General features: G+C 35.7%; 1 long non-coding RNA gene across 1 annotated transcript; it reads left to right on the top strand.

The window, feature by feature from the left end:
* The first annotated feature begins 3,748 nt into the window (after window positions 1–3,748).
* LOC147393102 (uncharacterized) lies at window positions 3,749–27,124 on the top strand. Its single transcript, XR_015182061.1, has 4 exons — window positions 3,749–4,213; window positions 6,096–6,174; window positions 20,853–21,284; window positions 25,751–27,124. It is a non-coding gene; the product is annotated as an uncharacterized LOC147393102 (long non-coding RNA).
* Window positions 27,125–27,754: the final 630 nt, after the last annotated feature.

Below are 27,754 nucleotides of genomic sequence, written 5' to 3'. Positions count from 1 at the left end.
ATTGATGACTTTCCAATTTGGAAAATTTTCACGAATTCCTATTATAGTCAATTTGGGAAAATATTTGCGCATTCGGATTTGTGATTGAAATTTATTGCCACGTGAATTTTGGAGCATGGATTGGAAGTGAGGCTTTTTAAAATATTTTTATTTTTGTGTGGGATTCGAGGATCATGTGATATTTGAGAAAATATTGGCCGTAAGATTCGTTTAGCACATTCGATATAATCTGATGATGATTGGACCACAATCTTGTCTTTAGTCTCTACCCGTTGACCGTAGGATAGTTTGAATCATAGTAGAGACCGATCATCTCAATCAGGCGGGTTCGGTGCCTAACACCTTCCGAAACCCGTAATCTGACTCCTTACCCATTTCTCTAATCCGTGGACCGACCCGATTCATTTCAGAGTCATTTATGGTTCCTAAACCTAAACTAAGTGGCGACTCCATCTTTCAAAATCCCCCCATTTACCAATCGGACCCCATATCCACAATTTGATGGAAAAAGGGTCGAGGCGATTTCAAAAAGACATGGCAATCAAGAAACTAGGCATGTAAGAGATTGATCCAAATCTCAAAAATGTCATGACAAGCTTGGTCAATGGGGTGTAAAACTTAAATAAGAAACCTAATGCTTTCAATATCAAAACCAACACCCAAGAAGCCACCCTAGTAATATGTGTTGCAACTGATCTACAATCAGTATGTTCTCTATGCAAAAGTTTCGACCACTCCATCAAAAATTGACCAAGTTTGCTAATAGTAATGTCTGAGCAAGCCAATGTTATTGGGTCATATAGCACTTATAAGAAACTCACTTCTACTTCTTACAGTTAAACATACTACCCTAACAATAGGTTTCATCCAAATTTGTCTTATCGTCAAAATGAACCTATCCAATAAGGTAGTACTCTAGATTTCCAAAATAGTTATAATAGACAATCTCAATCCGCTATGAACCTAGCCTTGGTTCCGCAACAATAATACTCTTCATCATCTCAGAGTTCTAATTAAAGGGCGTGTGATGTGTCAAAATTTGGGTCCACGACTCAACCCATAACCTGTTGAGTCAGAATGTAGATTTGAATATTAAAGGTCAAAAAATTATAAATTATTTAAGATATAAAATATATGTGTATTTTTTTTTTTGATAAAATTATTTCGTGATAACACTAAAATACTCTATAATAGTTCATTTTTGTAGTAAACATCGACAATTTAAAATGTATGATTTCATTCAATTGTTGAAATACCTTGAAATGATGCATTTACTAAATTATTATATTCTCAACTCAATGTATTTTTCGTACAAATACAATAATCACATGTTATAGAAGAAAATATGATAGGAAATTTCAAAAAAAGTTAGCAAATGTGTGTTATTTCTGTCGATAATAAATTTCTACGGATTTACCTCGAGATTCGTGAAATATAATCGTAAATGATTTTATTGATTTTTTATGAAAAGTAAATACAGATCTCAGTGTTTCCTCTGATTAACAGTCAAGTACAAAAAAATAGTGACGATGTATGTAGCTTTTCTTTTCTCCGAACTTCGTGTTTTATCAGCTAAGAAGGTTGCTTGGACAGTGGCTTTGCTTTGTGATTGATCTTCTGTAGAGGCTTCTGTAGATCTTCTTCTCTCCGGGCTTCCTGCTTTATCGGCTGAGAAGGTTTTTTTTTGAACTTCTAGAGAAGTGCTTTGTGTTTGATCTTCTCTTTAGTCGGAGTCCGGATTTCTGTAGAACCTTGCTTTGTCTCTGGAGAAGTGCTTGAGAGCTTCTTCTTCTCTAGAGGGAGAGCTTTTGTCTTTTGAGAGAAAATGATCCAGATCCCCTCTCAATTAGAAAGGCTCTTGTATTTATAGACTTAAAAATAATTTAGCTTTCCAATTATACCCCCAACTTAAAGAAGTTTAATTGATTTATTTAAAAGGCTAAATTTGTCCAAATCCCATTTTAAGGATTCTATTGATCATTATTGGGCCAAACTCATTTACTTGGATTTGAGGCCCAATATTTAATATGTGGATCACTTGATTTTTATTTAGATCATGGGCCTTATCTGCGAAAACCCAAAATCCAAGCTTGTAAGAGGCACGTTCCCATTTAATGGACTCAATTTGGATTTGAGACCCATTATAAAATTAGGGATTTTTATTTATAAAATTTGTAAAGGCCTTATCAAAATTTTGGTGCCTACAAATGCCCCCTCAAGGATGCATCATCGAATGCGAGGCTGAGGATGAGGTATCCTTGATTATGTCGGCTGACACGTGAAAGCTTCGAGTTTAGAAGGATTTGCCACATGTCTTTGGAACCTTGTAGTAGGACGTTTTTCAATAAAGGATGAGTGATCCTTGAGAACAATTTAACCCGCATGAAGATGCATAACCCCAGTATACTTAGCTTTCTCATAGTTGAGATACATGAGATTAAATCCATGTATTTGGTACGTTCATGTACCCGAAGGTAGTATCAATACTTCATTCAGAGCACTTAAAAATAATTGTTAGGCTGCTTGACTATGAACCCCTCTTAGTTTCAATATCAAAGATTTTGGACAAGTATTTACTATGATGATCTTGTTGATGAAGATCAAACTAAAATTGATCGTGACGCAAGATAATCATTGGTCATGATATTTATCATTTAAACTCCATCCAATGCAAACTAATGTGGCCCATGTATTGGCTTTCAAAGCCCACACCTTAAAGACTACTTCATTGGATAATTTCAATTAAGCTCACAAAAGCAAACCAACGTGGCCCATGTATTAGCCTTTGAAGTCCACAAGTTCAAGACTACATTTTTTCTTTCTTCCTTCCTCATGGGCTATACCATAACAGAAAAGTTAATCCCATCAACGATTTCTTTGAGCCCAATTATTTGGCCCTCAACGTTGGGTGTGTCATATATGTGAGCTCAACAACTTTAGTAAGATTTGACTCTTACTAAGTTAGTTAGATTTGAATCTTGCAAAGACAACTTCTCTTGGTTTCACTCCAGTATCGGAACAGTCACGCACATACTAGCCCAATGGGCTTTTACACCTCATTGCTCTTATGTTTTGTTGTTATTAGGCCCAATAGCCATATATCAAGAATTGTTTTCAGGCCTTAAAACAACTACATTGGTCTTGGGCTTGGCTGTAGTAAATAGTGGCGAGTCATGTACTAGGTTGGGCTTTAGCACAATTCGAATCTTACTAAGTTAGTAAGACTAGTTTTGTTTTATTTTACCCATTTTTTTTTACACCTCCAACACAGACTCCTTTTTCTTCTTTTCTTCTTCCTACCTATTACTCCTCTAACTGTTCTTATACAATCCCACTTCTTCTCTTCCATTCTTTTCCAACAACACCTCTTCTTTTCTCTATTTATTCTCTTCTCTCTTCTGTTTTTGGTTACTTTTTCACAGCCGAGAGAATAACGAAACAGGCACACCATTCCAACTTTGATTATTTGTTTTTTGTTTTTTTTTTTTTGCAAAGCTGTGGGAACAGAGAGGCAAGAGATGTGACTTGATTGCCACAAGAGACAATTGTTTTAATTTTTAATGAATAATGTGCTTTGGTTGTACATTGTACATGTGTGCTTCAAAGCCTTGAAGTTGGATTTAGACGTCCTCCAAAGAAGCCAACGTCCCTTAGTAAGATTTGAGTCTTACTAAGTTAGTAAGCTTAGCTTACTATCAATTTTCTTTTTTTTAATCCAATTTTTTTTAACGACTTTGTATAAACCCTTTGCGACTTAGGAATTACAAAACCGGGATGTCAATATAAGCTTTAACCAAACTAATATCTAAATCCCTCTTTCTCTAAAGTTTAGTTCGTTCTTGAGAGCTCGATTGGAGCTTCTCTCTCTCAGATTTCAGCCATGAACTCAGCCATAAAAGGAGAGTTTCATAGGTTTTGAAAATCGATATTGAATCTCGGCAACTTTCCATCTCTCTTGCTTTCTTTTCTTCTCTTCTTCCCCACGTCTTTGCCCTCATCACCGTGCCGAAGAAGAACTGCGTCTTCTACAAACAGATCCAACAAGTTTGGTGAAATTTTGCTGATTTCAAGAAGGATTCCTCACTGATTTCAAGAAGGATTCGTTTGCTGCCGGCGTGATTGAGTCTCAAAGAGATTTGCAGCGACTTGGATTATCGATTCTTGAAGGGACTTGCAGCAAAAAAAAAAAAAATTTCTTGAGCGTTGCATGCGTGTAAGTAACCTCCTCTTCTTCTTTAAATTTTTTTTTAAACAGGAACCGTGAGCAGCTTTATTTAGCCAAAACACGCCTTTAAGTTCAATCCTTTTTTTTCGATTGAAATATATGTATGTCGTGAAGAGATTCTTGCCTTTTTCGTGCGGTTTTATTTGAGATCTAACATTGGAAACCGTCCATTCTACGTTTGTTTGGTAATAGAATGCCGATGCGTTCGAGTGATCTTCGAAGTTCTAAATCACCAAATAGCTGAAATCAGCGTTTTTTTTTTTTTTTTTTTTTGGTAGTAGGTTCTTGGATTAAAGTGAGTTTGTTCTTCTCTGTTTCGTTGGTTTAATCTGAAGTGGTAGGATTGAGTGAAAAAAAAAAAAAGAATAGAGAGACATTCAAATAAGCTCAATAACACTCTCTTTCCCCCAACAAATCAGAAAAGCTTCGAAACTCGGATCAGATCCGAAAAAGGGAGATTTACACCTAGAACCACTAGAAAACTTCAAATCCAGGTTCACCAAATAAAAAGTCTTTATCTTGGTGTGAAGATTTTATTGCGAACATTTTAAAGTTCACAAAACCACAAATTAGTGCCAGAATCTCACCAAATCCATGTTTCTGTTCTAGCTTAGTCCATTTGCCTCTCAAAAATCTTGACAGATGGATCTACTTGTCACGCTGCATCGTTGGTGGCGTTTCGCTTTCACTTGCCGAAACAGAACAGAACCGAACACGTAAGGATTGCGAGCTCCATTTGTCACTCGAGCTTCGTTTCTCTCGTCCCTAACACCTATTAATCTCCATTGAAGCTCTCAAAGATTTCCATAACTGATTCTGTTGAGAAATCTAACGAATCTCTCTTGTTTTATTTTCCGTCACTAGATGCACATATTGCAAAGTCACAAAATGTCGTAGTTTATTCAACCCATGTACCCAACCCACATATTTACCTACAGAATGTGATGACAAAGGAAAGAGGTGTGTGAGCATAAATCACGAACGTAGATGTAACCTTCTTGTCCGATGATCTTAAGAAAGTCAATTTGTAAAAATTTTGAATTGACCATCATCCTTCATGATTCCAAGAAATTATAATAATCCTCTAGCAATATGAAAGGTCGCACATTTTTTATTTATTTATTTATTTTTATTTTCTCAAGCCCAGTAGATGAACAGATGATCGGAATCTTTCACATGGTGTAATTCTTGATGACTAACTTTCTTCTCCAACCTTGCTTGTGATTACTTCATTGATATCCCAAAAACTTTCAGATTTTTGAAAAGGAACTCATTATTCACATCGGACCTTAAATTTGGACTTGGATTGCCAATATATTAAAATCTTTATAAACCCACGACCCTAATAAAATTAGGGGTTTTGTTAAGGTCACCAACCCATCAGTTTTCTTCAGTAATTAGAAAGAATCCATGTAGATTTTGGAGGGAGTGACTTCTTTGGACTCAATGAGTTTGATTCATTGTTTACATCACCATAATTGAGGGACAAGAAAATTATTTTGCTGATTGATCAACTCAAGTCAAATAATATTGATTAATTTGACAATAAACTTGATTGTAAAGGTGCTTTATTTTCCTCCTCTCTTAAATTTCTTTTAATTCAATGAAAACATCGTCTGACCACCCATGACACAGTGATTTTCACTAAAGTATAACAAAATCCTCCTTTTTTTAGAACAACTTGTTGAAGGATATGAATAGAGTCCTTTGAGCATATAAAACAATCTTCTTGAATCGATTGTGATTTGAAGCCTTCTTTGATTATTTTGTTATACTTTATCTCTTCTCCTTGTTGGGTCTTTTTTTTTTTTTTTTTCAAAACTTATGAATGAATCAATATTGAAACTTCTCTTTTTTCTTACATATCTAGGATTACCAATATATTGATACAAAGATCTGATTCTTTTGACTCGATTGTAGCCCGGCTATAGCTTTGAAACCACAGGAAGGTATGGACCTTAGTTTTTCCTTCCCTATTTTTTTGAACTTTGTCACCTTTGCATTTCCTTTCTTATGAATTGTAACCAGAATTACAAATTAAGAACTTATAACCCTTATCAGTCAACTTTTAGAACATTTATCTATTAATCTGCTTAATGGTGGCCAATGTTGAATCGTTAAAAGTATTGCCTGATAAACGATGTACATGTAGAAGAACCATGCGACGAACCATTTGTCCAGCTAGTTGGCCAATCTCTAGCGCAACTGTTCATCAGTAGTGCTTAGGAGATGACAACGTCAACTGGCTAAAAGAATCGCGGTACGCAAGCTTTTTACACGTAGAAGATCCATGCAACGAACTATTTGTCCAGCTAGTTGGCTAACCTATAAAACAACTGTTTATCAGTAATGTTTAAGAGTAGATGACGTCAACTGATTAAAAGAATCGCAATACGTAAGCGTTATGCACGTAGAAGATCCATGCGACGAACTATTTGTCCAGCTAGTTAGCTAACCTCTAAAGCAACTGTTTATCAGTAATGCTTAGGAATGGATGACGTCAATTGGCTGACAAACGTCAACTGGTTAGTAGCATTGCAGTACGCAAGCTTTATGCACGTAGAAGATCCATGCGACGAACTATTTGTTCAGCTGGTTGGCTAACCTCCAAAGCAACTGTTTATCAGTAATGCTTAGGAGTGAATGACGTCAATTGGCTGACAAACGTCAACTGGCTAAAAGAATCGCGGTACACAAGCTTTATGCACGTAGAAGATCCATGCGACGAACTATTTGTCCAGCTATTTGGCTAACATCTAAAGCAACTGTTTATCAATAATGCTTAGGAGTGGATGACGTCAATTTGCTCACAAATGTCAACTGGTTAGCAGCATCGCGATACGCAAGCTTTATGCACGTAGAAGATCCATGCGACGAACTATTTGTCCAGCTGGTTGGCTAACCTCCAAAGCAACTGTTTATCAGTAATACTTAGGAGTGGATAACGTCAATTGGCTGACAAACGTCAACTGGCTAAAAGAATCGCAGTACACAAGTTTTATGCACGTAGAAGATCCATGCGACAAACTATTTGTCCAGCTGGTTGGCTAACCTCTAAAGCAACTGTTTATCAGTAATGCTTAGGAGTGGATGACGTCAATTGACTGACAAACGTCAACTGACTAAAAGAATCGCGGTACACAAGCTTTATGCACGTAGAAGATCCATGCGACGAACTATTTGTCCAGCTATTTGGCTAACCTCTAAAGTAATTGTTTATCAGTAATGCTTAGGAGTGGATGACGTCAATTGGCTCACAAATGTCAACTGGCTAAAAGAATCACTTCGTCAATTGGCTGACAAACGTCAATTGGTTAGAAAAACCATGCGACAAATCATTTGTCCAGTCGATTTGGCCAATCTTTAAAGTAGTTGTTCATCAGTAATGCTTAAGGGTGCACAACATCAACTGGCTAACAACATCATAACGTCAATTGGCTGAGAAACATCAACTGATTAGAAAAACCATGTGACGAATCATTTGTCTAGCTAGTTGGCCAATCTCTAGCGTCTGAGCATTATTGAATATGATGGCTTTTTTATTCATACTCTTATATATCTTTAGTCGATGTGACACTAGTACTTAGTGCGATATGACATATATGATTTTTTGTTGATGTGGTTGAACCTGAAGTAACTTTACAAGCTGCCTACGTATCCAAAAATGGGATCAAACCATAACGTAGTTCAGATGGATAATGCTCTAAGTTTTGCCTAGATTGCCCTCTCGGGTTTTCAATCTAGCGAGTTCAAAATTTTTTTTAAACTTTGGACTGTTCACAGTTTTAACTCATACGGGTCAAGAGTATCATGTAGTTTAAGCTCGCACGATAATGAGCATTGTCAAACAGTTTAGGCTCGTGCTGAGGAGCATTGTCAAACAGTTTAGGCTCGTGTTGGGGAGCAATGTCAAATAGTTTAAGCTCGTGTTGGGAAGCATTGTCAAACAGTTTAGGCTCGTGCCGGGGAGCAACATTCTTTCAAGCATAGTATCTTTTGAGGAATTTGCCATTAATTGGGCCAAGACGTAATCCTTCTGGTGTTACAAGAAGACATACACCATTAGTGTATACTTCTTTCACTACATAAGGCTCATCCCATTTTGGATCAAACTTTTTTCCAGAACAGTATGAGAGGATGATTGGTCATTGTACAACGAGAACTAAATCGCCAACTTGAAAAGAACGTGGTCGAACTTTCTTATTGAATGCACGTGACAACTGGGCTTGGTAACATTCTAGCCGTTGTTGTGCTTCCAATCTCTTTTCGTCTAATGCTTCAAGTTCAGTTAAACATAATTTTACATTCTCTTCGCAAGTTAGACCTTCTTGGATTGCAATTCTTAATGAAGGTATCTGACATTCCAAAGGAAGAACAGCTTCAACTCCATAAACCAATGAGTAAGGTGTGGCTTGTGTGGAGGTGCGGTATGAGGTTCTGTATGCCCACAGTGCTTCTCCAATTCGTTCATGCCAATCTTTTTTAGATTTTGAGACAACCTTCTCAAGAAGCTTGCAGAGAGTTTTGTTGAAGGCTTCGGCGAGTCCATTTGCTGCAGCGTTGTACATTGTAGAACATCTCTGCTTAATGTTGAACTTCATGCAGAATTGATCCATCAACGTATTACTAAAAGATTTTCCATTATCTGTCATGATATATCGTGGAATACCGTAACAAAAAACGATATTACTTTTGATGAAGTCGACTACCGTTTCTTTCTTAACCTCTCAAAAGGGAACTGCTTCAGCCCATTTAGAAAAGTAATCAGTTGCAGTAAGGATATAAAGATGTTGTCTTGAGGATTTTGAGAATGGTCCAACAACATCAAGTCCCCACCCATCAAAAGGCCAAGATGCAATTGTAGGATGCAATGACTCCGGTGGTTGACGAATGTAATCTCCATGAAATTGGCAAGCTTTACACATCTTTGCATGGTTTAAAGAATCTTTCGCCATAGTAAGCTAGTAAAATCCCATCCTCTTCAGACTGTGATGGAGTTTCGGCCCTGACTGATGTGAACCGCACACTCCAGAGTGTGCTTCTTCTAAAGCATCTCGGATTTCATCATCTCCAAGACATCTCATTAAGATATCGTCGAAAGAGCGACGATATAACTTATCGTTGAAATATAAAAATCGAGGTGCCCTACGACGTATTTCTATTTTATGTTTTAGGTCGTCTGGCAGCTTCCCATGCTGTAGATAGTCGATAAGTGACTGTCTCCAATTTTTGACTTCGGTTATTTCGACGGTGTTTGCTTCGTGCGATTCGCAATCTTCCTCTATCAAATGAGGTAGTACCCACCTATGGCAGATAGGGATACTCATTGTTTCTCCTTCTGGCATAGCCAAACTTGTAGCAAGACTAGCTAAAACGTCAGCCTGCTTGTTTTCAGCTCTTGGTATATACTTAATGATGACGTCTTTGAATTGTCTTATCAGTTGTAAAGCATAGTAGTGATAAGGCACTAACTCATGCTTTCGAACGTCATACTCTGTTGAGAGTTGGTTAATGACAAGTTGTGAGTCCCCATACACATAAAGTTGGTGTAACTTCATCTCTAGCCCGAGTTCTAAACCAATGATCAGAGATTGGTATTCTGCAACATTGTTTGAACATAGCTTCGTCAAGGCAAACGAGAATGACAATACTTCATTTTGTGGGGTGATAAAAATTACACCTGCCCCCGCTCCATCTCTTCTAGCTGCCCCATCAAAGAACATTCTCCAAGCTAGAAACACATCAATAGAGAATACTTCTTCATCAGGCAAGTCGTGAGACAATTCCCATTTAGCCGGAATAGGATGATCAGCAAGAAAATCGACTAACGTCTGCCCTTTTACAGTCTTTTGAGGGATGTAAATAATCTCAAATTCTGATAAAAGAAGGGCCCATTTAGCTAGTCTTCCCGACAAGACTGGCCTTGTCATAATGTACTTGAGTGGATCAGCTCGCGCAGTGAGTCGGATTGTGTGCGATAACATGTAGTGGCGGAGTTTCTTTGTAGCAAAGATGAGCGCTATACATGTCTTCTCGATGGGTGAATAGTTTACTTCTGCTCCAACAAGAATTCAACTCAAGTAGTAGAGTGCACTTTCTTTTCCTTCATCATTTTCTTGAGTCAATAATGCTCCTAGTGACATTTCTTGTGCACTAATATAGAGAATCAGTGGCTTTTCAGGAATTGGTGCAGAAAGAACAGGAGGCTTAAGAAGATACTCCTTGATGCTTTTCAGAGCATTCTCACAAGCTTCATCCCAGTCGAATGATATATCTTTCTTCATCAATCGACTGAAGGGATGACAACGCCCAGCTAAGTTTGAAATGAACCTACGAATGTAAGCAAGTCGACCTTGTAGACTTTTGAGTTCATGAATATTTTTTGGTGCCGGCATCTTTTGAATGGCTTCAATCTTGTTTCGATCGATTTCAATACCACGATGCCGAACCACGAATTCCAAAAATTTACCCGAGGTGACTCCAAAAACACATTTTAATGGATTCATCTTGAGCTAGTACTGCCGTAATCTGTCAAAGGTATCACGTAAATGTTGTAAGTGATCTTTCCTTTTTTCGGACTTTACTACTAGGTCGTCAACATAACATTCGACTTTGTCGTGTAGCATGTCATCAAAGATTTTCTGCATAGCTTGTTGGTAAGTGACACCAGCATTCTTAAGTCCAAAAGGCATAACATTGTAACAATATATACCTTTTGGGGTACGAAAGGCTGTAAACTCCTCGTCTTTTGGCGACATTCGAATTTGATTGTAGTCAGAAGATCCATCCATGAAAAATAAGGCTTCATGTCCTGTAGTCGCATCAACCATAAGTTCTATCATTGGAAGCGGAAAATCATTTTTTGAACATGCATTATTCAAGTTGCGAAAATCGACGCATACTAGAATTTGTCCATTCTTCTTTCTTACCGGAACTATGTTGGAAATCCAGGTTGGATACTTTACTTCTCGGATGAAGCTAGCTTCTATCAACTTGTTGACCTCTGTCTCAATCTGTGGTATCAACTCTGATCGAAAATGATGTTGTGCCTGTTTTATTGGGCGAACTCCGTGTTTAACTGTGAGCTGATGAATAGCGATCTTCGGGTCAAGTCCTGACATTTCTTTGTAAGTCCAAGTAAATACATCTTTGTACTCTTGTAGCAACTTGAGGTACTCGGATTCTTCATGCTGGTTTAGAAAAGTGCTGACGAACGTGGGTCGCTACTCTTCAATTGTCCCAAGATTTATTTCTTTCAAGTCATCTATAGTAGCTTGTCCGCCTTCTTCAAAGATCGGTGGAGCATTTTTGAGTTCTTCATCTGACGAAGTAGAATCTTCTTCAGGGAATTCCTCAATGGTAATATGATTTACAGAAACAACCTCTTCAGAATTGTCTGTTCCAACAGTTGAAGCTCGGCTGTTACTCGTTTGGTTTGTGAGGATGATGGTGCGTCGCTTCACAATCAATGCATCTGATATCGAGACTTCTAAAGCTGCTTATCGTTTCATGCGAGATGGAATCGCGCTATGCAAGCCACTACTATCTTTATGCTCCACATGTTTATTCATTTTCTTAGGTCGACGTCGCGATTCTCTTCGTATTTTTACCCCAACATTCTGACCAAGTCTAGATATAGCAGACGCACGAGGTTTATGAATTTGTACATCATGATGATCATCTAAAGCACCCAATCGGTCAAATACCGACGTAGTTGAGATGTGGCCACCAATTCGATCAAAGACCGATGTTCGTGGAACTGGTATTTCTTCTACAGACTCATCGATGACCTCTACTGTAGTATGTTGTAAAGAAGCCGTCTTCATCTTAGAAATTTTGATTGGAGCCTCTAGCGTATAACCTAGCCCTGTTCGTGTGAATGAAACTCTTTCTCCAACTCGAACGAGTTTGACTTGTGTTACAGTTAAATCATGAATTTGATCAGTCTGTGGCAGTTTACCTAATAGCACGGGTTCACCTTTTCCATAACCGGCAATCTTGAATAACTTTAAAGTTTTAAAACCAAACCAACTTTTGGACTCTACTTTTGCGAGGTTGTCTTCATGGTTCTTCGCGATTGTCGTAGTTGGGACAACGTTTTCCACTGGTGTCCTTACTATGTAAGATTTTTGAAGAGGTGTAATCGGAAAAGTTAACTCTTCTTTCAACGTCTCCAATTCGATTTTAGAGACAGAAGGCTTGGTTTTTGAAGAAATGTCTTCGAAAGGTGATTGTCCCGGCTTCCGTCTCGATTGCGGCACGTAACGAAGCATTGGGGTTGGCAACACAATTGTGGATAACGCGTCCACTATTGATTGACCCACCTTGATCTGTCGAATTTCTGATTCTTGCTTCTTATTTCGTTCTTTCTTAAGCGGAAGATCAAGAGAAATCTCCTCGGCATCATTCGTAGTATGCTTTCTTTTGTCGGGTTTTTACTTACTAGAATGAGGAACCGAAACTGGAATTGCTTCTTGAATGATGTCCCCTCCAAAATAAAATTTTGCATATGCAAAATACGTCTCTGCCTTGTCAAACGGTTGATCTTCGGCTATTACACGTTTCTACACACTATCTTGGTAATATTTGAAGCATTGATGTAACGTGGATGGTACTACTCCAGTTTCATGTAGCCATGGTCGATCGAGAAGCAATTGATATGAAGTTTTACAATCAATCACATGGAAGAGTGCTGTTGACTCCAAATCTGCGATTGAAAGCTTAACTCTTATCATACCGATCGCTCTTTGACCTTCTAAGTTGAAGCCCTAAATCATCAACTTACTGCGAGCAAGTTGATCTGATGAGATGCCAACTTGTTTCATAGTATGAATTGGCATGATGTTGACCGCAGAATCGTAATCCAGGAGGATTCTTTGAATTTTAGTTTCCCTCACATAACCTGTAACATAAAGAGGCCTATTGTGAGCTCGAGACCCCAATTGGAGATCCTCGTCAGTGAAGGTGATTGTGGCCATACTCATACTATCTTGTTGTGGATCTATGTCAGATTGAACTTCCTGTTTTGAATCAGTTGAGCTTTGCTTTGAAGTAAGCTGAACGTTTTGGAATTCACTGGACAAATCCAAGTCGACTTGCGAATCTTCTATTTTCGAAGTGCTATTGTCTTTCTCAAGTCATTGATCTCCATTACTGGAACTAGTAGGATGTTCTTCGGGCCTATCACCGACATCATCTTCTAGCATTTCTGCTTCCACTTGATGACATGAAATCGTGCAGACTTCCTTTAAGAGCTTCCTTGATAAGAATTCTAAACGAGTAACCGGCACACGGGGAGGTTGTTGAAAGATGTCTTCAGGGGTCTATAGGCGAAACTCAGAAAGCCTTCTTCTTTGTTGTCCTCTTTCGTTTCTTTAACCATGTACTTGGTTTTGACTTTCTTCTATTTCTCTTTGGCTTCGAAATGGAAGGAGTTGGCACATATGTAGGGCGTCTTTTTCGACGAGTGGACAGTAGGACGTCTTTTTCGACGAGTGATAACTGTCCACCCTTAATCATCAACTGAAGTAAACTCTGAGATGCCTGACTTTGATTTTGAAGCCGAATGCGATTGTGGTCCTTGTTGAAGTGAAGTGAGAAAGGTGATGACTTTTCTTTGATGTGGCCTTGCCCCCAGCGTGGGATGGGCCTTTTCAACATCAAAATGTACGGATATGAGTTTTGATGGTTTAGGTAAAACTTTGCTGATCTGAGGAGATGGAATCTGCGTAGCATACTGACTTGTCAAGAGTATTGGATCAAAAGATCCAAAAGTGACAAAGGTCATGTTGGAAGTAGCAACATTTTTGACATAGTCAAGTTCAATTTTTCCTTGACGTGCCAAATCCATAATCTTCTCTTTGAAAACGAAGCATTTTTCAATCGGGTGACTAATCACCCTATGATAGCGACAATATTTCGGATCATTGTCGCGACCTGCTTCCTCGGGTCGTTTGGGCACTGGCAGTTCAATGAGCTTTAATTTCAACAGCTTTTCGAACATGTCCAAGACATCAGCATCAGGAAAAGGGTATTCTTTTGCCTCAAGCTCTTTGAGAGTTTTCCAAGCTTTTCCTTTTTCTTGTGTTGAATCAGCTCGTGGCTGATCTTCTCTTCTTTTACATGTGATTTTGATAGGTTTGTTGGTGGTAGTAAACAAGACTTCTTTAGTTTTGAAAGACTTGCCATCCTTCTTTTCCTGCCTTCGAGGCTCGCTTGGTCGTGGAGTCTGATGCACAGCTATACTCTGCTCTATGTCGTGGGCTCGAGTAGCTAGCTCTTCGAAAATGTGTGGCTTGATTCCTTTCAAGATGTAAAGGAGTTGCCAGTGCATCTCTTGAACACACATCTCGATAGCAGAAGATTGGGATAGTCGATCCATGCAGTTGAGGGAAAGATTTCTCCATCGCTCTATGTACTCGATGACTGGTTCATCTTTCCTTTGTTTGACGACAACGAGCTCCACCATACTTACTGTTCTTCTAGTGTTGTAGAAGCGACCGAGGAACACTCTTTCAAATTGATCCCAACTATCTATTGAATTGGGTTTTAAGTCGGTGTACCAATCAAACGCATTACCACGGAGGGAGCGAACAAATTGTTTCACCATGAAGTTACTGAATGTACCGGCGTTATTGCAAGTTTCGATGAAATGGGCAATATGTTGCTTTGGGTTGCCTTTTCCCTCGAATTGTTGGAATTTTGGCGGTTGATATCCTGCCAGAAGACGCATTTGTTCGATGCGTTGAGTGTAAGGTTTGGAGTAGACCAATGAGGACTGTGGCATGCCCCCATACTGAGCACGAATGGTGTCAATAATCATTGCTTGCAGTTGTTGAACAGAAAGCGATGCAATAGACCCTTGTGGTGGATCTCGAGTAGCTTTTTGTGAACCAGAATAGTCTGCTCGTTGTTCCTCTTCGTGCGGAGCCATGTATGCTTCAGGGGTGAATCCTGGAGGACGTGAGGGTCCAGCACTCGACTCATTCTCTTTGTCTTTCTACTCCAAATGGTTGGTAAGAGTTGCAATTTGAATATCTTTTTCTTCCATTACTTTTGTTAACTTGTTGATGGTGTCTGCCATCTGAGCAACTTGTTCATCCATCGTTACCGCTCCAACTGTCAACATTGCTCTGATGGATGTGTGAGTTTGTGACGGAGAAGTGATCGATAAAGATTTAGACGATCCCTCACTTTACTTCGAATCAGATCCAGAATCTGACGAGTCGTCTTCTACCACATCCGCCCACGATTCCTTCGTGGTAAGTACTGTTTTTGTGACACGTTTCTTGGAGTGATGCTGGAGAGGCTCCATTAGCTTGATTCCACCAGTCTTTGTCATTGTTTGTGTCACATGATGATCGCGACTAGTAACCTGATCAGATTCAAGATTGGAAGAAAGGATTTTCTTACCTTTCTCAGTAACGGTAGATGCAATAGTGTTGACGTTGCGAAATGCCGTCGATGCTTTCGGTGATGCTCTTGCAGTTGATTGAAAGATGAGAGGTTGAGATGGTCCCACCGGGCGTGCCAGAAATTTGTCGACAATAAATTTCTACGGATCTACCTCGAGATTCATGAAATATAATCGCAAATGATTTTATTGATTTTTTATGAAAAGTAGATACAGATATCAGTGTTTCCTCTGATTAACAGTCAAGTACAAAAAAATAGTGACGATGTATGTAGCTTTTCTTCTCTCCTGGCTTCGCGCTTTATCGACTGAGAAGGTTGCTTAGACGGTGACTTTGCTTTGTGATTGATCTTCTGTAGAGGCTTCTGTAGATCTTCTTCTCTCCGGGCTTCGCGCTTTATCGGTTGAGAAGATTTTTTTTTTGGCTTCCGAAGAAGGGTTTTGTGCTTGATTTTGTCTTTAGTCGGAGTCCGGATCTCTGAAGAACCTTGCTTTGTCTCTGGAGGAGGGCTTGAGAGCTTCTTCTTCTCTAGAGGGAGAGCTTCTGTCTTTTGAGAGAAAGTGATCCAGATCCTCTCTCAATGAGAAAGGCTCTTGTATTTATAGACTTAAAGATAATTTAGCTTTCCAATTATACCCCCAACTTAAAGAGGTTTAATTGATTTATTTAAAAGGCTAAATTTGTCCAAATCCCATTTTAAGGATTCTATGGATCATTATTAGGCCAAACTCATTTACTTGGGTTTGAGGCCCAATATTTAATATGTGGATCACTTGATTTTTATTTAGATCATGGGCCTTATCTGCGAAAGCCCAAAATCCAGGCTTGTAAGAGGCATGTTCCCATTTAATGGATTCAATTTGGATTTGAGACCCATTATAAAATTAGGGATTTTCATTTATAAAATTTGTAAAGGCCTCCTCAAAATTTTGGTGCCTACAATCTCATTGTAGACAAAACGAACCCATTTTAAATAAATAAGCTACGCGCTCAGTATTTTTGCTAATGGTTGGTGGGATTGGAAATTTAACACATAAACCTAAAAGTTTCGTATTTTATTTATTTTTAGAAAAAGAATATTTATTAGAGAAAAATTGATCGAAACAAAACCTGTTCGTAATGATGGTAGAAATCCAGATTTTTATAATTTATTTCAAATATATATGTACCATAGTGATTAGATAAGGGACAAAAAAAATTTCTAATATTTGCAAAATCATCTAAATTAGGTAAGTGTTAAATTTTATATATAACACTCACCCAATTTAGATGATTTTGCAAATATTAGAAACTGATTTTTGTCACCTATCTAATCATTATGGTAGTATATATTCTAAAAATAAGATTTGATCTACTCAATGTTGAGAGAAAAATAATAATCAATCATCTTTTTAATTCATTATTCAAAGAAATTAACAAAATAACCCAAACATTCCTCAGGAATAATCCATCACATATGATCTAGAAAATAAAAATAAATAAATCCCCATATGATTTATTACTTCGTATAATTTATTTCAAGACAAAATAAGATTGAAATAAAAAAATATATAAAATGAATTTTTTATGTAATTTGACAAAAACACCTCCTTGGGATAAGCATCTGGAAATTTTAAATAAATAATGTGAGAAAAATCTCCATAAGTACTACTATACTCACCTATGATTTAAACTAGATAATAATCACATTGAGTAAATGAAAAAAATTGTAAATATTTTATTGTGTAATTGATATAAAAATTTAAATAATTAAATAAAGTATATCATGCAATGGTAATTCATGCAAAGGTCTCACCCACATTACACGGGGCATACATATACTAAGTCATACACCCACATAACACGGGGCCTTTCGTAAGACGTTTGAAGCCTTTCACCCTATAGGAACTCTTAGTTCTTTCTTGCTTAATTATGATTTTTACCAATCCATTATGCCAAAGAAAATATATCATTTTTCAAAACTTATTAATATCATAATTCATTTATCATTAACGAATTCTTCTCCCATAAATGAAATATAAAAAGAAACACATGATTTTTTTCACATCAAGGAAATATGCATAACAAACTTAAAAAAATATATATATATATATATATATATATATATAATGTCATTATAATGAAAAGATCAAAAGAGACTATAAGCCTGCACTTACTTATATTTTTGGTCTAGAAATTAAGTATGTTTTAGACTTTGATTTGACGAAGAACTTTCGTGTTTTGTTTGAGAGCAAACGACTTTAGCAGATAGAAATTTCAAGGGCTCCTCCGATGGTGTTTTTTTAAAAAAAATAATGGTGTTTTTCTAAGTATTCTAGAATGGGGTAAGATAAGCATGAATTTGGGGAGATCTCTAGGATTTTTAAAACTTCAAAAAAAAAAATTTACTCATCCCTCAATAGTAACTTAGGTTACTAACAAATTTGTGTGATCCTGATCTTATAATTTACACCCATTTAGGTTAATATATTTCCTACCTCATTATAACCATTGATTATTGATTTTTAAGTTACATAGAAACATCTTAGAGTTAAATATAATCAAACAAATAGTATTAAAACTTCCTCGAGATTTATGAAATATTAAGGTGACATGATTGGTGATGTAATAAGTTAGGGTTTACATTCTTTGTAAAACACGTAAGTGTTTCGAATTCTGAAAATCCTAATCCAACCTCTATGAATAAAAGACTAGACAAAAGTTTTTTGTAAAATCCCGAGCCTTTGATTTGTATCTCGAGGAAACATAAATAGTTGAATTTTGAAATTTTCTTAAGATGACACTTAGGGTAAAACTTTAGACTTTTATTCTAGTCATTTTTAATGAAATCTGACCTCACCATTGGATTCAAAATGGTCAAAAATTTACTTTAGTCTATAAGCATGCTCAAATACGTGTTCGAACGAAAAGATTACAAAATCTTTTATTTTTTAGTCGGACCAGGTTAAAATAATGAATTTTTGCTAGAGTAAGAATTTTTAAAATTTGATCACACCATTGGGTTCATAATAAAAAATTATAGAAAATTAACTATTTACTCATCATTTTTGGAGCCCAAAAAGTTAAATTATCGTCAAAAACAAAACGTCAATTTTAAGGTCTTACCGAACCGAAAAAGTGAATTTTTGTTAGAAAAAAATTTGTAAAATCTAATTAATCATTAGATTTAGAATAAAAAATTATAAAAAATAGAGTATTCACTCGTCATTTTTGAAGTCCGTACAGTCAAGTTATCGTCAAACAAAACAATATTAAAAATATCGATTTTGTCCTGCAACTTATAAAAATAATTTTTAAAACGAAAATCACTGTTCATCTTCTCTTTCAATGCATAACATCTCCCAACTTTCAACCTTAGATTCGTCGCGAACGGGTAGTCATCAACTTCCGACGAAAAAGAAAAAAACTTCTGCAGCATCGACCCCTATAAAATCCATCCGATTTCTTTTCTTTTTTTCTTCTCTTTCTTCCCGTTTCATTGAAAATCAGTCGTATAAGATATGGGGGTTTCAACTTTTAAACCTTGAATTTCATCTATTTTTATGTCAAATCGTGCTCCACCGTAGAAAGGAGAAAGGATGGCGGTATCGAGATCTTCGAAACCATCGAGTCTAATTCAAAAATCAACCTCCTCGACGTCTAATCTTCCTCGATTTTCATGTCGATCATCTCGATTTTCATGCATGTGCTTCAATTCTGTTGTATAGAGATTGGTAAGGACTCTCAATTTCTATTGGTAACCATAAATTATGAAAATTACATTTAAGATTTTTAACGAAAATCTGTAATGTGTTTAAACATGTAGAATTCTTTTTATTATTTCAAATTCACGTCAGGACCTACATATTTAATGTGTTTAATTGTATCTTATAACAAATTTATATGTGAGAAGGACATTTCATCGGATTATTTTCGTCAGTTGGGTTATGTGCACTGCTCGGATCCCGTTTTAATATAAGTTTTATAAATTTTCAATTTAAATGATAAAAATAAATTTCAAAGTGTGAAAAATGATTTAATATCGAAAAATAAATATTTGAGTGAATGAATATTGAAAATGAATGATGTGTTTGAAAAAGTAAAAAGTGTAATAATCGAAAAATGAGGAAAATGATATGAAACGGTAAAATGTTATAGTCACACCCGAGGGGTGATGTCTGCATTTTACATTGTGATATTATGTATGGGTTGATGAACGAATATCCAGGATTAATTTACTTTTTGTTGTCACGAGGTGACGTGCATGTTTATTTATTTTTCTGTACTATTATTTATTTTAGGTCGTGTAACCATAGTTGCATGGTAGGAAATTGGATATTCATTCTCAATTCTGTAATGTTAATTTCTTATTTGTTTTCAAAAAAAAAAAATGATATGTATATATAAATATATTATGAATTGTTAAAGAATTTGTAAATGCCTGAAAGAATAATCTGTCATATCATCTGGAGTGATATACTATCCTGAAATGTACAGTAAGAACAACCAAACTCATACATGATATGGGACACGTATGAGAGTGGAGTCACAACTGAGATATGGGTTTATTCCTCTCTATATTTACCAGTGAACTTATAATATAAAGGTAATTGTATACGAATGAGATTGTATATTTGAGAATCACATGCACACCTGATAGGCATAGACGAAGATAATTAGTCATTGATCAATAACAATCTATAATAGTCGAACGTTCTGACACATCGAAAAGAAATCCATTGTTTACGATCACGTCAAATAGCCAGTCTGAGCTGGATAAATGGTCCCGCCAGTGCGAAAAATTGCAACCAGTCACAAAATCAAAAATTAATACTTTATTATGAAACATCATGTCTCGATTGGTAACGATCCAATCGTGAATCCCAACTCTGTAATTTCACTACTCCACTATTGTGTATTATGTATCTGGTGTCTTATTTTAATATATAAAATAAAATGTATGTTTAATGATTCCAACTGGCCAACTAGATTTGCATAAAAAGAAAATATTATAATGAGTATTGCTAATTGGAGTAATGTGAGTTTTAAAATGTTTAACTGCTCATCCCTAATTATATGTACCTGTTAATCATAATTTATTTTGTAAAACTTTGAATATGTTAAAATGATTAGTATGCTTATTCATTAATGTTATGAGAGGTTATTAGCAAGAATTATTTGCTTCCCTACTGCATAACCATTGTTACTTATCTTTTCTTTCTCTATTTTTTTAGCTTTACATTCAGAGCTTGGCGAGGCAGGTATAAAGTACGAGTGAAGATTATCTGGTAGGTTAGATAGACGATCAAAGTCATTTTCATGGAAAACACTAAGCTATACCTAGCGACATCAATTTGTCCAGGTAGTATTATAGATTTTGGGTTGAGTGTTAGGACTTTTGTTAGAGTGTCGAATTTTATATAATCTTGTATTTTTTTTATCCTTTCGCACTTTAATATATCGTATGTTATTATATGTATATAAGCTTCCGCTAATATTATATTTTGTATGTATATATGCAGGATATAATGTATGTTGTTTATCAGGTGAAACAGATACTTGATACCTTTGAATGCTAATATAAACAGAGGAAACCATGCCAAAATTTTGAGGCACCACCTACAACCTTAAAATTTGACATGGGGCTTTGTGTTAATATTTCGGAGGTACCACACTTTTGATCATCTTCTCTAGTCCTCTCTTATTATTTTAGTTTTCAGTTATTAATTTATTATATATTCAAGCTTTGTAAATAGAATGAGTTATTTGCCAATCTCAGACCAAGATTAATAAAAGAAGCGTCACTTTCTTTTCAATCTATTCTCTTTTATTTTTATATAATTTTATCATTCTTACAATGATTTGTGGCTAGATCTCTATTAGAGAGGTCAATGAAGCTTAAGCAAGATCTTCTTGATTAATCTTATTTGTTTCTAATTATGTTTCAATGTTTTATTGTGATACCAATTTGTTAAGTAGTGATTATCAGATATAATATTTATTTATCTGATTTTGATAATTTAATCTTAGATAAGTTCAAGTTAAACTATGCCTTGTTAGAGATTTTATATTTGATCTTTTGATTTCATCTTATTAAATATCATCACAGAATTTAGGTTACATATTTGAATTAATATATTTCATCTTCCGATCCAATAACATTAGCATTGTTGATTGGATTGAGATAATAAATAAACAAATAAATTAATGAGATGCACTGATTTTGGTGGATTCAACTGATTTAATTCTCTACATTGTGATTCCTATTCTTGTTTATCCAACAATTAGTTTTATTTCAATTTTCTTTTATACTTTGAATTGTGATCGTTTTAAGTCTGAAATTGTAGATCAACGTTGTCTCAATGGATCAATCATTGTTTGTTAAGGCTTATTGATAATCTACATTGAATAGGAATTTAGGCTAAATTGTCTTTATTTATGCTTTTAGGTTAAATTTGAATGTAAATCTTGGAAAAATAATTCCAACTTTTGCATTTATTTATAACTTGGCCTTGGGCCTTAATTAAGTTCTTAGAACCTTCTTTTTTAACCTTGTTTACGTAAATTGGGGATATAATAGTCCACGCATCACAAGTTCAACTTAATTACACTATAATCACAATGAATGACTTTGAATATCCTTGAAAAATAGGTATTGATTGTCATTTACCTTTCAATGAGTCTTATTAATCACGATGATCCAAAATTAAAAGTATAAATGTTCTCAAAGTCTCTAGAGAATTCTTTAAAGGATATTGTTGTTCAAAGCCTTGAGGAAGGAGATAATTTTAAAAAAAAAAAAACATTGTGGCAATGGCATGGTTTTATCCACACTCAGAGGGAGCTTAGGAGTCAATTATCTTCTCAAAGATTCTAACAAATTGTTGTTAAAAGTGTAATTGCTCCTTAGATTCTAGATAATTCTTTCAATGGGTAAAAAGGTCTAAGTCCTTTGAGCTTAGTCAAATTACATTAATCTTTTGATTGATTTCTTAGAATTATTCACAAGAGGAGGGTCTCTAAAGTCAATTACCTCTTCTTGGGTCTTAAGAACTTGAGGTTAGAGATGTAATTGAACTTTGAGAAGAGTAAGGAAATTACCTTGAAAGGTGTCCCAAATTTCAAGAAAACCTTAGTGAAAACTTTAAGAGAAAGATTAATGAAGGGGTAAAAAGTATAATTTTCCTTGAGTTTCTCTTGGCTAAGGAGGCAATTGAGTGATTAGAGAGGGTTAAGGTGTAAAAACACCTTATAAAAATTTGTGTCATAGATAGCGGTGAGAACCAAGAAAATAATGGAAAACAGTATGGCCATTACTTGGGGGCAAGGACTTATGCAAATTTGTATTGGTACTTGCCTGAGGTATGGACTAGACCAACTTTTAAAGGGTTCTTGTGTTATTCATGATGTAAAACCCCGAATTTTTAATTCGTATCTCGAGGAAAAAATAAATAGTCGAATTTTAAGAAAATCTTGAAAGTGGGACTTAGGGTAAAATTGTAGGACCTTGTTCTGATCATTTTTAATTGAATCTGACCTCACCATTAGATTCAAAATGATCGAAAAACATACTTTAGCCTGTAAGCACGCTCAAATGTGAGTCCGAATATAAAAGTTGCAAAATCCTCGATTACCGGGTCGGACCAGGCTAAAACAGTGACTTTTTGTTAGAGGAATAATTTTTAAAATTCGATCATACCATTGGGTTCATAACGAAAAAAAATTTCAACATAGACTATTTATTTGTCATTTTTGGAGATCAGGAAGTCGAATCATCGCCAAAAACGAAAACGACATCAAGTTTAGGGGTCACCTCAGGCCAAAAATGTAAATTTTTGTTAGAGATAAAATTTGTAGAAATTGACTACACCATTAGATCCGGAATGAAAAATTAGGCGAAATAGAGTATTCATTTATCAGTTTTGGAGTCCGGATGATCAAGTTATCATCGATCAAAACAATTGACAAAATACCGAATTCGTCCCACATTTTATTTAAATAATAATTTTAATTTTTTTTTTAATCTCATCTTCCCCAACGCGTCTAAACAGCCGAGACCTATACGAAATGAATTTTTTTTTTCTCTTCGACCTTCCACCTCAGATCTCTTGCAAAGGGTCCACTTTCGACGATCGCCGTAGAAGAGAAAAAGGTCCGCAGCTTCGTTCTCTACAAAACCCACCCAACCTTTCTTCATTTCACTTTCTATTTCACCCGATATCGTCAAAAATCAGCCGTATTTGGATACGGAAATTTTGAAACTTTGACCTCGGATTTCGTCCGTTCCGGGGTCAAATCGCTTTCCGACGCAGAAGGGAGAAACGTCCGCAGCCTCATTCTCTACATAACCCAACCAAGTTCCTTCCGTTTTCTCGTATTTTTCACCCCGTATAGTCAAAAATCAGCCGTATTTTTATACGGAGATTTTCGTAACTTCGACCTCGATTTTCATCGATTTCGGGGTCAAACCGTCTTTCGCCGTAGAAGGGAGAAGAGACGAGCACATCGAGATCTTCGAAACCACCAAGCTAGTTTCAAAAATCAGCCGCTTCGAAGTTCGGTCCGTCTCGATTTTCGTGCCGATCGCCTCGATTTCCGTGCACACGTTTTGATCCTTTTCGCCTAGACATTGTAAGGAACTCTCAATTTCTATTAGTAATCTAGATTGTGAAAATTGCATTTAGGATTTTATCGAAAAATTTGGATGTATTTTTAAAATATAGAATTATTTTGTTATTTCAAAAATTCACGCCAGAAATTGCATGTTTGATATGTTTAATTGTATTTTTAATAAATTATACGTGGGTAGGGTATTTTAACGGGTTATTGCCATAAATTGGGTCTTGTGCACTGCTCGGACCCCGTTTTGATATGAAATTTGTATTTTTTCAATGTTATTGATAGAAATAAATTCTATAGTTGAAAAATGTGATTTAATATTCAATGAACTCAGATTGAGTTGATGAATATCAGAAAATGGATATTTTATGAAGAGATTGAAAACTGTAAAAGGCGAAAAAAGGGAAAAAGGGTATGAAACGGTAAAATGTCAGAGTCACACCCGAGGGGTGATGTCTGCGTTTTACGTTGTTGTGTTGTATGCAGGTTGGTGAACGAATATCCAGGGATAATGTTACTGGTTGCATGTTTATTTACTTTCTGTTAGCGCGAGGCGCTCTGTTATGTTATTTATTTTAGGCCGGGTGGCCACACTTGCATGGTAGGAAACTGGATATCTATTCTCAACCTTGTATTGTTAATTTCTCTTTTATTTTCAAATGAAAATAATATACATATGTAGCTATTTTGTGAGTTGTTAAAGAGTTTGTGAATGCTTGAAGGGATAGTGCGTCATATCATCCGGAGTGGTGTACTATCCTGGGATGTACGGTAGGGACCACCAAACTTATACGTGGTATGGGACGCGTATGAGAGTGGAGTCACAACTGGAATCCGGGTTTATTCCTCTCTATCTTTACCAGTGAACTTGTAATGTAAAGGTGGTCGTATACGAATGGTTTGTATCTTTGGGAATCACATGTACGCCTGATAGGCATAGACGAAGATGATTAGTCAGTGATCACTAACAATCTATAGTAGTCGAACGTTCTGACACATCGAAAAGAGACCCATTGCTTACGGTCACGTCAAACGGCCAGCCTGAGCCGGATAAATGGTCAACCAAGCGTGGTAAACAGCGACCAGCCACAAAATCAGGAACTAAAAGCCCGAGAAGAATTGTAACATCATGTCCCGACTGGGAGCGATCCAGTCGTGAATCCCAACTCTCTAATTCCAATACTCCACCATTGTGTATTATGTATCTGTTGTTTATTTTGATATATAAAATGAAATCCATGTTTATTATTTTCCTTTGATCAATTAGATTTGTATAAAAAGATAATGTTATAGTGAGTACTGCTAATCGATGTAATGTGAGTTTTAAAATGTTTAGTTGTTCATCCCTGGCTATATGTACCAGTTAATCGTAATTTCTTCTGTAAAACTTTGACTATTTAAAAATGATTCAGTATGCTTATTCGTTCATGTTAGGAGGGGTTATTGGCAGAAATTGTTTGTTTCCCTACTGGGTAACCTTTGTTACTCACCCTTTCTTTCTCCATTTTTTTAGTTTCAGATCCGAAGTTTGGCGAGGCAGATATAGAGCACGAGTGAGAATCATCTGGTGAGTCAGATAGACAGCCAGAGTTCGTCACTTGGTGAGTATTGGGGTTATTACCCCCTAGTGGTGTCAATTCCCTCAGATAGTTTTATAGATTCTGTCTTGAGTGTTAGGATTTCTGTTAGAGTGTGAAATTTTGTATAATCCTGTATTCTAGTTATTCTTCCGCACTCTGATCTTTCGTATGTTATTTGACGTATATAAGCTTCCGTTAGTATTATATTTTATATATGTATGCAGGATTGTATGTCGGTTATCAGGTGCAGGTTGAACGCCTTGGAATGCTAACATAAACAGAGGAGATCATGCCGAAATTTCGAGGTGTTACATAATACCTCGAGATCTGACATGAGGATTTGTGTTAGCGTTCGGCAGGGCGCCACACATGACCAGACCAAAATTTGGCATAGTTTACCTTAAACACAATTAGGTTAGTTTTGAACTTGTTTGGGCCTTCCTTGAACAGTCCCTCCTAGGCTTTTTGGGTCTGGTCCTATCTTGTCGTGTTCTGGGAGCTCTCGAGCTCAGTTCAGACAAATTGGGGTGTCTACAAGGATGATTTAATGCATCTCATGTACCATAATATAGTGCATCTTATTTTTTAAAAGGTGAAACTTAGTTCATGTATATCAATGCCCTTTTTTATTTTATAGAGATACTATGATATAGTTCTCTTATATCATTCAAGTTATGGTTGAGATGTAAAATCTTATTGTACTGTCTCACAATGTATTATTTTATATTTTCATATTCATGTTAAAAGAGTTATAATGAAAGGTTCTTAAAGATCTTTGATTTTGTCTTCTTTTAATATAGAAAGAAAAAAAAAAACATTTATATTACTTTAGGTCTTTTTCTCATTTCTCATTTAATTAATAAGTTGGAAACTTTGTGTAAATAGGAAAATAATGTTCATTTTAAATGTTGACAAATATTGATAGCTAGAAAAATAGGCATTGAGTTATGTTATTTTGGAAGGAATTTTGAATTAAATCTATGTATCTTTAAGATTTTGTCCCATTAGAAATTCTCTGGGTCTAATCCACTATGATAGTTACGTAATGAGTGAGAAGGTCTTTTCAAAGTAATATGGAATTAGCTAATGAATCCACAAGCTAAACTCAAAATTTTTGGGTTTTGTTTGGTTCTTGTTCTTAACTTACTTTAAAGAGTAATTCAGCAAAACATGCTTAGAAAATTGAAAAAAAAATATATACTAAAATGGTGCACTATTGATCTAAATTTCAAAAACAAGATATTTTATTAATAGGGTAAAATTTTAAATGAATAGTATTTTGATACCAAAAATGTTCTTTTAGCATATTTTCATAAAATAGTATACACATTCACTATTTAAGTAAACAGATAGAAATATACCTATTTTAATACAGCTATGTTTCCTTTCAAGATTTTATTTATTTCAACACTCGACGTCATTGTTGTAAATCTACAATACCTTAACTCTAATGAAAATTCGGGTTTTTAGATTTCTATCAATGTTGGAACTTCCTAGAAGTTCATCGAATGCTGAAATAAACTAAATCTTGAAATGAAACATCATTGTAGAGACGGAGGATATGTATATTATTTTATAAAAATATGTTAAAAGGGAATTTTTGGTATGACAACACTTTTCATTTCAAATTTTACCATTTTGGTAAAATAACTTATTTCTCAAAATGATAAATTATTGTTTTCAGAATTAAGATGAATACTGCATCATTTTGATAATTTTTCAATTTTCATACACCGCTTTGGTAATTTGCTCGCAAAAACACAATGATCGAACCTCATAAAGCACATTTTAGATTAGGACTAGCAACAGATCGATTTGGTACCAGATTAGTATCATACCATTATCGATATGAAATCATTACCTTATGAATCAAATCTGATTCGATCAATAAATAGTTGAACTAAATTCGATTGAGATTTTGCTCAACCCAAGATCAT

The sequence above is a fragment of the Akebia trifoliata genome, chromosome 10 (assembly GCF_017979445.1).
Source record: "Akebia trifoliata isolate Shusen 1 chromosome 10, ASM1797944v1, whole genome shotgun sequence".
NCBI classification, from domain to species: domain Eukaryota; kingdom Viridiplantae; phylum Streptophyta; class Magnoliopsida; order Ranunculales; family Lardizabalaceae; genus Akebia; species Akebia trifoliata.
This window is presented reverse-complemented; position numbering and strand designations above follow the sequence as displayed.